Source organism: Delphinapterus leucas, chromosome 4 (genome assembly GCF_059928025.1).
Source record: "Delphinapterus leucas isolate spDelLeu-1000000601 "Yukka" chromosome 4, BTC_Dleu_Yukka2, whole genome shotgun sequence".
NCBI lineage: Eukaryota > Metazoa > Chordata > Mammalia > Artiodactyla > Monodontidae > Delphinapterus > Delphinapterus leucas.
The window spans coordinates 27,837,947-27,850,495 of NC_143132.1; the positions used below are offsets into that span (position 1 = coordinate 27,837,947).

Genomic DNA, 12,549 nt, shown 5'->3' on the forward strand with positions numbered 1-12,549 from the left:
TTCTCAGTGGTGAAAAACTGAAACCATTTCCTCTAAGATCAGGAACAAGACAAGGTTGCCCACGTTCACCACTATTATTCAACATAGTTTTGGAAGTTTTAGTCACGGCAGTCAGAGAAGAAAAAGAAATAAAAGGAGTCCAAATTGGAAAAGAAGAAGTAAAATTGTCACTGTTTGCAGATGACATGATACTATACATAGAGAATCCTAAAGATGCTACCAGAAAACTACTAGAGCTAATCAATGAATTTGGTAAAGTAGCAGGACACAAAATTAATGCACAGAAATCTCTTGCATTACTATACACTAACGACAAAAAATCTGGAAGAGAAATTAAGGAAACATTCCCATTTACCATTGCAACAAAAATAATAAAATACCTGGGAATAAACCTACCTAAGGAGATAGAAGACCTGTATGCAGAAAACTATAAGACACTGATGAAAGAAATCCAAGACAACACAAACAGAAGGAGAGATATACCATGTTCTTGGATTGGAAGAATCAACATTGTGAAAATGACTAAACTACCCAAAGCAATCTACAGATTCAATGTAATCTCTATCAAACTACCAAAGGCATTTTTCACAGAACTAGAACAAAAAAATTCACAATTTTATGAAAACAGAAAAGACCCCGAATTACCAAAGCAATCTTGAGAATGCAAAACGGAGCTGGAAGAATCAAGCTCACTGACTTCAGACTATACTACAAAGCTACAGTAATCAAAACAGTATGGTGCTGGCACAAAAACAGAAATATAGATCAATGGAACAGGATACAAAGCATGGAGATAAAGCCACGTATGTGTGGTCATCTTATCTTTGACAAAGGAGGGAAGAATACACAATGGAGAAAAGACAGCCTCTTCAATAATTGGTGCTGGGAAAACTAGACAGCTACATGTAAAAGCATGAAATTAGAGCACTTCCTAACACCATACACAATAATGAACTCAAAATAGATTAAAGACCTAAATGTAAGGCCAGACACTATGAAACTCTTAGAGGAAAACGCAGGTAGAACACTCTATGACACAAATCACAGCAAGATCCTTTTTGACCCACCTCCTAGAGAAATGGAAATAAAAACAAAAATAAACAAAGGGGACCTAATGAAACTTAAAAGCTTTTGCACAGCAAAGGAAACCATAAACAAGATGAAAAGACAACCCTCAGAATGGGAGAAAATATTTGCAAATGAAACAACTGGCCAAGGATTAATCTCCCAAATATACAAGCAGCTCATGCAGCTCAATATCAAAAAAACAAACAAACAACACAATCAAAAATGGGCAGAAGTCTTAAATAGACATTTCTACAAAGATATACTGATTGCCAACAAACACATGAAAGGATGCTCAACATCACTAATCATTAGAGAAATGTAACTCAAAACCACAATAAGTTGTCACCTCACACCTGTCAGAATGGTCATCATTAAAAAAAACCTACAAACAATAAATGCTGGAGAGGGTGTGGAGAAAAGGGAACCCTCTTGCACTGTTGGTGGGAATGCAAATTGATACAGCCACTACGGAGAACAGTATGGAGGTTCCTTAAAAAACTAAAAATAGAACTACCGTATGACCCAGCAATCCCACTACTGGCAAATACCCTGAGAAAACCATAATTCAAAAAGAGACATGTACCATAATGTTCATTGCAGCTCTATTTACAATAGCCAGGACATGGAAGCAACCTAAATGTCCATCGACAGATGAATGGATAAAGAAGATGTGGCACATATACACAATGGAATATTACTCAGCCATAAAAAGAAATGAAATTGAGGTATTCGTAGTGAGGTGGATGGACCTAGAGTCTGTCATACAGAGTGAAGTAAGTCAGAAAGAGAAAAACAAATACCGTACACTAACACATATATATGGAATCTAAAAATATTTTTTTCTGATGAACCTAGGCAGGACAGGAATAGAGACGCAGACATAGAGAATGGACTTGAGGACACAGGGAGAGGGAAGGGTAAGCTGGGACAAAGTGAGAGAGTAAAATTGACACATATACACTACCAAATGTAAAATAGATAGCTAGTGGGAAGCAGCTGCATCGCACAGGGAGATCAGCTCAGTGCTTTGTGACCACCTAGAGGGGTGGGATAGGGAGGGTGGGAGGGAGACGCAAGAGGGAGGGGGTATCGCGTTGTATGTATACATATAGCTGATTCATTTTGTTATACAGCAGAAAGTAACACAACATTATAAAGCAGTTATACTCCAATAAAGATGTTAAAAAATATTTAAAAACCGAAAATAATAGCTTGAAAAATTCAAATGGTCATCAATTGCTGAATGGATAAACAAATAATGGTATATGCATATAATAGAATACCACTCAGAAATGAAAAGAATCAGATTACTTATATGCACAACAAAATGGATGAATCTCAAAAATACTATGTTCTCAAAAGTATCCAGATACAAAAGTATATGTACTGTATGATCTTATTCATATGAACAGGCAAAACTAATCTATAGTGGCAGAGAGCAGATCTGTGATTGCCGGTGATTGGGGGTAGTCAGGAGGGAATTAACTGCGAAGGGACAGAAGGGAACTTTTTTGAATAATGAAAATGTTTTATATCTTTATTTGATTGCTGTTTGCATAGGTATATGTTTTTCAAAAGTCACAAACCCATATGCTTTATATAAGTGCATTTTATTGTATGTAGATTATTCCTCAAGAAAGTCTATTTAAAAAACCGAAACAGCTTTTAAAAGAAATTCAGCTACCTGAATAAATTTCCATAGTGCCTTTCAGTCCCCTCGTATAGAACGTTTCATTACAATTGTTTTATCACCAGTTTTCCAGAGCCTAAATATTTTTATACCCCACCTTCAAGGCAAATCAACAATAATGGTGAGGACCTGTTGAACTCTACATACGAGCGTTTTCTTCTGCAGCTTTGGCTTAGGAAGAACAAAAAGAGGGTTTGAGGATAAAAAGCCTGAAACTCCAAAGGAAATCCGGATTATCCCACAGTCATAGGAACATATAACTACCAGAACTGGTTTTAAATCTGTCTAAAGTATCAATGACAGTTATTTGGCAATGGTAACAGCAGAAGTGATTTTAAATCTGTCTACTTGTTCAGGGACAATTCACTTCAGCGTACGTACCTCTGCAACTAAGACAAAACATCACCCTACTTCTGCTTCTATTTGCAACACAAAACATGCTTCTAAGATTGACTTCAACACACTCCTTCCTCTATAACTAGCATGACCCCAAATGAAGTCTTCCTAAAGCCATAAAAACGAAATAGTGCCATTTGCAGAGATGTGGATAGACCTAGAGACTGTCGTACAGAGTGAAGTAAGTCAGAAAGAGAAAAACCAATTTCATATAATATCGCTTATATGTGGAATCTAGAAAAATGGTACAGATGAACTTATTTGCAAAGCAGAAATAAAGACACAGATGTAGAGAACAAACTTATGGATACCAAGGGTGGAAGCGGGGGGCGTGGGATGAATTGGGAGATTGGGATTGACATATATAAACTACTATGTATAAAAGAGATAACTAATGAGAACCTACCGTATAGCACAGGGAACTCTACTCAATGATCTGTGGTGACCTAAATGGGAAGGAAATCTAAAAAAGAGGGGATATATGTTTATGTATAACTGATTTACTTTTCTGTACAGCAGAAACTAACACAACATTGTAAAGCAACTATGCTCCAATAAATTTTTTTTAAAAAAGACTGTCAATATGCTTTGCTCTACAAGATTAAACTTAGTCATCAGAGCTCTCCCTTGCTTATGCTGTAATTTTGGCATTTACATTGCAGATACTGAGTAGTGGTCTTATTTTTTGGCAATTCCTAGATCTCATTTTACAGATGTGGAGATGGAGATGGAGAAAATGTGACATGAAAAAATTAAAGGTTTTGTTTTTAATATAACTAATGATCATATAACTAATATAATCCACTGGGAACTAAATACCAGTCTACCAATAACAGGTCTGGTACTCTTTTTCTTCCAGCATTCACATAGAAACACATACACACATGCATATACATCACTGACCTAAAATTCTTCAAGATAATAAATGTCATATAAATTAGTTTCATAGTCACTCAATCTTTTTTGACTTATACTTTAGGGATTTAAAGATGACTATATTCCTCTTAATATCAAGGGGATCATGGTTTACTAAAGGAGACATTCAGGTAAGAAATAATAGTAATGCAATACATAGAAATCAAATAAACTAGACTTGTATTTTAGATTCATTGCTTACTTGCAATATAATGCTGGATAAATTACTTACCCTCTCAGAGTTTCAGTTTTTTTTATCCATAAAATGCAAACAATAAAATATACTCTGAAAAAGTACTGGGGAGTTTGAAGATTCATGATAACAGAGTAAAAATCACAATGATTGAAACAAAAATAGTTGTCATTTTCATTTCACCAACATCATTATTCCCAATAAATGATGGGAATTTATTGAGAATGGTTGTCACTTTGAGAAGAAAGTGATATTGGTATGGGTTTGCAAGAAGAGGAATAAATTCAGGGGAAAGGAACCCTGAGGTGGGAGTGGAGGTGGGAGTGGAAGCATTCCAGGCAGTAGCTAGAGCACACATAAATCTCTAGAAGTACAAGTAAGTATAAGTAATATTTACAGGATGCATACTCTGTACTAGGCACTGTCATTAATATACTACCTCATTCCATTCTCACAGCAATCCTAAGATTTAGATACTTCAGTGTTGTCATTTTACAGATGAGAAGACAGGAGCAGATGTTGTAACTTGCCCAAAGTCACAAAGCTATTTGTTCCATAGTAGGCCTAGGAATTGAACCTGAGTAGAACATGGTAGCCTACACTCTAACCCATTACACAGTAAAGAGTGTACTTTAATGTACATCATTACTTTATATAATTTTCAGGGCTATTTATGTCAGTTAAGTTTTTCAGAAGCCAATGAAGACATCTGGAAGACTAGTGTATTCAGAGAAGATTTATCAGATCCTTAATTTCTTTTGCAATATGATTTAAATAATTAATTATGTAGAGTAGGCACAAAATGCAGTATAAAAATTAGGTGTTCACAGAATACAATTTTATTTTTCTATTACTCAGTTTATTTTCTGTCACAAGCTTCCAAATAGATCATAAAAATTTAATATCCTTTAAATATCCGTTTGTCTTATCACTGGGTTCTAAATGCTGGGTGGGTGGGAGTTGATGGGCATCTGGCTTTTGTCTTACAATCTGTATATTCTGGCATCTCCTGAGGTCAGCTGAGGAATTCATAATTCATTTCAGTCCATGAATTTCTGTCGAAACAGGTCACTGCTAAGTCATCCGAAAGGTTCCTGCGGGCATGTTCTGTCTAGGCTATGTCCCATGTTCTTTTAGAGTGTGTAGGATTATCCTGTTGTTCTTAATCACACAAGTCCACTGAGATTTACAGGATGAGAGGCTGCCTATGATCTCTCATTACTTCCTTGCTCCTCTTAGTTTCAGGAGATATTTATACTTATCAGGTATCAACTTGGCATATGAGAAAAATGTTACCATAAGTTGATCAGAGATGTTTGTCCACCTAAATCCATTTTGTCTTTTTCCTGGGCCAGTATTCCATCCTCCCTTGCTGGGAGGTGTGGCCACATAACTGGGTTTTAACCAATAGGATATGAGCAGAAATAATATGAGTCACTTGCAGCCTGGCCCCCAAGCCTTTGACACACGCTCCTTTATGTTCATTCCTCCTCTGTTGTCATGACACAGACAAGTGAATCTCTAAAGGCTGAAAAGATACAAGCTGTACAAGCTGCAAAGGACCTTGCTTCCTGAATGATAGAGTGGAGAGTTGTAATCTGAAACACCCACCAGGACTGTTATTGATCAATAAATAAACTCCTGTTTTTGTCTAGCCATTACCAGATTAAGTGTGTTTCTTACTGCAGGCTGGCTTATCCTAACTAATACACAGACCCATATGATTAGATATCTTAAACAGTGGTTTCTGTTCTGTAATATTGATGTGCCTCCATGGCTGTACTTTCAGAAGGGAAAAGAGGCACCACTTTCACTCCAATCTCCCCAATTTATCTGGAGTGTCTGAATGACCCCTAGTTAATCCAAGAGAAGGGTCATCTCCCTTTTATAAAGTATGTTCAATATGTACTACTCATTGCTTCTCCATCTTACTCTCCTCTTACCCCAGCTCTAAGAATCTATTATTTCAGTGGGAGGCAGCAAGTTTTGTGTTACTCATCAATTACCCCTTTTTTAACCATGTTGAAGAAATTAAAATATCATTAATCGAGTATTTTGCAAATAAGTAGGGAAATGAATAAGTAATGTTCTAGTTGATTAATTGAGAGACATCAAAGAGTACAAAGAAAAGCAAAGGTGGGGGAATCACCATAAATATGCCTAAATATTATGCTACAATATTTGTAATCCTCTGTCAAATGGATCACATACCCAAGAACTGCATTATCTCTCAGGGTCTCAGTCATTAGCTTGAGTCCTAACCAGAACCTGGGGAACTGTGACACTTGAAAATGATTAATATTTTTTGATAGTGAGGAATTTGGTCAAAGCAGAAGTGTTTATTGAGTACTTACTACATATGCTGGTTACTGTTCTGCGTACTGAAATCTGTAGAAGTACAAATCCTTGTAGTGAAGGACCAAGGATTTTCTCTCAAGATACAAGTACCCAACAGAGGGACTCCCCCATCCACCTTTGCCTGCTTCAAGCATGACCCATACTGAGATGGTAGAGTGAGACAGAGACCACATCAAGGTTCTGTAATAATCCACAAATGTTTTCATGTAGCTGCTCATGTGACCTTGGAAACATCTAGGAGTGCTGATATATGAGTAAATGAGTGTAGTTCCCCTTGCATTGCTTCTAGAAAGCAGTTAGTGCCATGGGCCCCTTGAGTCCAGTTCTTGACTTGAGGTACTTTTCCTTATCTCCCTACCCTCTGCAGAAAGTACTCACAGGATTTTGTGATGTTGAACTCAGAAATCTAAGAAAATTGCCAACTGCCTCAAATTCTTCTAGGGCCAGCCTCACTCCATAATCTAGAGTAAAGGAGCACATATTCAAACTTTATCCTTGACACATGCTTGGATAAACTGCAGTTTCCTGATTAAATATGCAGAGTAAATTCGAACATGGGGTCCCAGGTGACATGCTGGGTGTTAAGTTTCCTAAAATAATTTTTTTTTACCAGTTCTCAATTGTGATTCTATCTTATTCTATCTATCTCAGTCATGAGTCAATCCATATTGTACAAAGTCTCACCCCAGCTGGCTAAACTGAGAGCAAGAAATGAAAATCAGATATGATTCTCACGTAATAAATACAGGAATTGTGACTTCAATGATGGAACATTGGAGAACTGAACGACAGGGGATTTTTAAGTTTCTGGAGAAGTTTCTTCTTCTAAAAATGACTTGCATGGGTTGGGATATTTTGAGGTTACAAACTGTGGGTTAAAATAAAGTCTCAGGGCTCAAAAGTCTGGTAAAACCACAAAATTCTGTCTTGAATGGAATTTCTGGTGCCAAGCTTTGCATTGCTTTCACCTGAAACCACAATGAGAGGAGTCAAGTTTTCATATGGGTAAAGAGAAAGTAAACAAAGGACACTCGTTTCTCACATCACCAAGCAAACAGTCACACTGGTGCCCGATCTGCCCAGCACTCAAGCAAGAATCCTGGAGAAAGGTTCACAGAGCCACTACTATTGCTTCATCAAGTTTCTCCCCAAAGATTTGGGTATTCACGTCCCATCGTCCTGGGGGAGGGCATAGGGGTAAATCTGCATATTTGTGGATAGTATGACCATGGTTGGGAAATACCTTTGTGGGAACATGCTGGTTACAAACAGCTAAAGTGTTTTTCACCATATTCAGTTAAATTAATCCCTGTCTCCTCTCTCCCACTTCTTTTGGCTTTTTTAGTAACTTCCTTCCATCCCACTCCCATGTAGCTCATGCCCTTTTTTTTTTTCAGTACCTTTACTATTGATCACTCAAAAAGTCATCCTTAGTTTGGAAAGACTGACGGGAGGCACATTTGCCTATTTCTGTCGCTAAGTACAGCTGGATATCCTGAACACTATATATAAAACAAAAGAAGGCTCTGAATGGTGTAGACAAGAGGACAGGCTGGCTACACAGACTGGCTAAGCTGTGGACCCAAGGAATGACACCACGGTGAAATACCTGGGTTTTCTTTTTATCTCATATACCTCAGACTTAGAGCCGAAGAAACCAGCAAGCAGAAAACACTAATGGGCATAGACAATTAAGCCTCAATGAAAGTCTATTTTTCTCTACCCGGAGGACTAGGAAAGAGTCGGCCTAGACAATAACAACTCAGCTCCAAACAAATACCACAGAGAAAACTGCTGTCTCATGACCCCGCTCCTGCCTCCACTTCTGCTGGCATGGTGTCAGAGAAGGCTGAGTGAGGGCTTGGAAAGTCCATATCCATCAAGCTGTAATGCATCCCACCCTACCCTGGTGTCAGCAGATACCACATGGGGAATCTGGATTTGTACCCCTGCACTGTGGTAATAAAGCTCCCCTCCCTCCTCTCCCCCCATATTTCAGCAGTATCAGATGCAAACTGGCAGAGGGTCAGAACTTCTACCACTGCCACCCTATCCCTGCCCCACATATCAGTGGAGGACACCTGTGTGCAAGAAGCAGCCATTCTAGCCAGGGAGGTATCCGTGAAGGTCTAGAATGAAGCCTGAATTCTCACCCCCAACCAAGAAGTAACGAGGTAACCCTCAACAACCCCCTGCCCGCACTGTGGGGTTAACAGAGGTGGGGAAACCTAGACTTCCACCATGTCCTAGCAGTAATGAAGAGATGCTCCCAATCCTTTGCCAGCTTCAGAGGAGGCCTGCTAAAATATGATTTAGATGAAACCCAGTTTCATGACAAAATATTCAAAATGTCCAGGATACAATCACACATCACTCCTCATACCAAGAACCAGGAAAATCTCAACTCGAGCCAGAAAAGACAATCAACAGAGCCACCACCGAGATGACACAGAGGTTGACATTATCTGAATTTAATGAATTTAATAGAGAATTTAATAGAATTCTTCTTTAGCAGATTCACTGTAGTTTCTCAATGAAGTGGGCATCCCGATTAAAATAGATGTAATGAATTATAATTCACATTTAATGAAATGTATTTGTGCAAATGGTCACTCAGCACTAACAACCATAAAGAAGTAATGACAGCTTGTTATTACTGATGTAATTAATGGTGGCTTGTTAAAAAATGAGATTGGAATATAGATTAAGAATCAAGAAAAAAGTGCCCACATTCTATTTAATCCATGCAGGTTATAATTGAAACCATTATAACTGAGTTATGGATTGGGGTTCATTTGTCTACAAACATTTATCTCCATGTCTCTTTCACCATCCTTCCCAATCTCTACACATACACTCCACAATCACTTAGGAGTGCCTGCATACCTGATTGCTTATAAATTAGAATTACTCAAATATAGTCAAACATAATTATAAATATTATTTGCAATAATGGAAACTAGTGAAGATGTATTAGTCAAGGTTCACCAGAGAAACAGAACCAATAATATATATATATATATACATACATACATACCTATCTATAGATGTATATATCTATCTGTGTAGATATCTATATATACATCTATAGATAGGTAGGTAGATAGTATGTCTATACTTGTATCTACATCTCTATCTACCTATATCTATATATTGAGAGAGAGAGATTGATTTATTATGAAGAATTAGCTCACACCATTACAGAGGCTGAGAAGTCCCACAATCTGCCGTCTGCAAGCTGGAGACCCAGGAAAGCTGATGATGTAGTTTAGTGGGAGTCTAAAGGCCAGAGGACCAGGGGATTCTGTGCTCTAAGTCCCAGTCTAGGGGCAGGAGAAATGGGTGTCCCAGTTCTACAGTCAGGCAGAAAGGGCAAATTCCCTTCTCAGCCCACTTTGTTCTACTCAGCAGATTGGATGATGCTTACCAACATGGGGGGCGGGGGGCAATCTGCTTTACGGAGTCCACTGATTCGAATGATGATGTCATCCAGAACCATTCTCACAGACACACCCAGAAATAACATTTAGCCAAATATCTGGTCACCCCATATTCCAGTCAAGTGGATATATATCACAAAAGGCAAATGGCGCATCAAACTTTAAGTTAAGTAATTAATTTCCTATTTGCTCTGAACTACTTTCCTTCCTTAAAGAGTTCTCAGTGCCTAGTTCCTTGAAAAAACAAACCCAAAATTATTTTACTGAATCTAATAAGTCTTTAAGATATCATTTCATTGCAAATGCTCTTTCTTCTCTCTCTTTATAGTCAAATTTTATTAAGTCTTTATTTATGAGATAATGTCATGATCCAGAAGCAATACAAGGCTTTTTGTAGAACTTTTTTCCTTCTGAGATAAGACTCTAAAAGTTCTCATAAACCTCTTCACTCTTAAAAGCAAGAGTTGGCAGACTCCACTAGGATTTCAAAACTATGAGACATCTTTAATTGCATGGTCATTTGTCTTTACATGATATCTTTCACCTGGTTTTAATGTCAAGAGAAAAAAATTGTGGAGGACTAACTTTTCCATTTAAACAAATACAAATGAAAATATAAAAAGATAAAAAGATAAATTTATCATTTTCCACTTTTACTGGTTTTATCTGGAGGTTTGTGAATCTCAGGGATGGGTCCTGCTATGGGGAAAAAAGAGATGGTATTCAATTTGAATATAAAATAAAAGAAGGATGGAAGGAAGGGAAGGAGGGAGAGAGTCCTTCTTTTATGCAACTTCTCTAACATGTGATCATATTTGTAGGGGATTTTTCCTTATCCTAAAAATCCATTTGACTGTGCTGTGAATGAGTCCTTGAAAATTCCCCAAGACACAGAAAATGGAACTTTTCACCCAGGACTCTGTAGTATTGCAGAGTTATCTGAAGTAGAGCACACTGGCTATAATTCTTTCCAAATTTGTAAACCACAAAAATGTAGGAAGCAGAAAATTACTTGCAAGGAAAATGAAACCAGTATTTATAATAATTAAGAGATGTGGAGTTTGGGGGGAATTAATTTAAGGAGGGGGAGAATCTACACTACTTAATTAGACAAATACGCTGTTATAGAAACTTTACAAACACAGTATGTAGTAAGCAGCCCATGCCCCACTCTCTAGTATCCAAGACACCCACCTTTCAGCTCTACAGTTTAGATGGAAATATGAGATGCAAACATTTTAGCTTTACCCATGCTGTATTTTACTTTTTGCTTAGATTACAATTGATTGTGCATGATTGGAGAACATTTTAATGATATTTGGAAACTCTTAAACCTTTTTTTGGGGGGGTGAAGTAGAAAGGAATAGCTTTATTGCTTTGCCAGGCAAAGGGGGTCACAGCAGGCTAATGCCCTCAAAACTGTATCTCAGACTTCCCTCGTGGCGCAGTGGTTAAGAATCCACCTTCCAGTTCAGGGGACACAGGTTCGATCCCTGGTCCAGGAAGGTCCCACATGCTGCGGAGCAACAAAGCCCGTGCGCCGCAACTATTGAGCCCACACGCTGCAACTATGGAAGCCCATGTGTTCTAGGGCCTGTGAGCCGCAACTACTGAAGCCCGCACACCTAGAGCCAGTGCTTCACAACAAGGGAAGCCACTGCAATGAGAAGCCTGCACATCACAATGAAGAGTATTCCCAGCCCGCCACAACTAGAGAAAGCCCGCGCCCAGCAACGAAGACCTAATGCAGCCAAATAAATAAATAAATACAATTATAAACAAACAACCAAACAAAAAATAACATCAACAACAAAAAAACTGTGTGTCCCAACTTGGAGGGGTTAGTGAGGAGTTTTATAGTAATGGTTCAAAGAGGGCGTCATCAGCTCGTGGACATTCTTCTAATTGGTTGGTGGTGAGTCAGCATCATCGACTTTCTGGTTCCAACCAGTCTGTGGTCCACGTGCTTGTGGGCAAATCAACTTTGAGATATGGTTAACCCTTATGTTAGTAGGTAAACTCTAGGAAACTGAGCACAAAAGTTTAGCTCAACTGTATAAAACATTCTTCCTGATTTTCAGGATTTGGTCACATTTCTGTGTCCTATCCTGGGAAATAGCAAATTCTTGCTTCAATTTAGTTCTTCTCTGATTGGTTCTGCAGCCATCCCAAAACAAACTCTAGACAATAAGGATTTAGAACATTACAAGGATAGTATGAAATGTCAGAATTTCTGGAGAAAAGCTTAGGGGGTGGGTAGCAGTTGTCTGAAGTTCTAATAATGTTCAGACCCACTTGGGAAGGAGTTAGTTTTTCTATAGATGATATCTAGAATCTGTTATTTTATAGTAAACTCCAATAGTCACAGAGCATTACAAAGAGTAAATTGTAAATTTGGCCCACCTGTTGAGCTCTGCCTTGTCACTTCAACAGTTTTTAAGAATTTTTTCTGGGGCTTCCCTGGTGGCGCAGTGGTTGAGAGTCCGCCT

At 38.2% G+C, this 12,549-nt stretch overlaps 1 protein-coding gene across 6 annotated transcripts in view; it reads right to left on the reverse strand.

Annotated features, from left to right (window-relative positions):
* Positions 1-12,549, reverse strand: part of USP25 (ubiquitin specific peptidase 25) — a 181,415-nt gene continuing 168,866 nt past the window's right edge. For all 6 annotated transcript variants that reach the window (XM_089910380.1, XM_089910381.1, XM_089910378.1 and 3 more), the window contains one exon: positions 1-12,549. This exon is cut by the window's right edge and continues 29,925 nt beyond it. The gene's annotated coding sequence lies outside the window, so the exon portion shown is untranslated.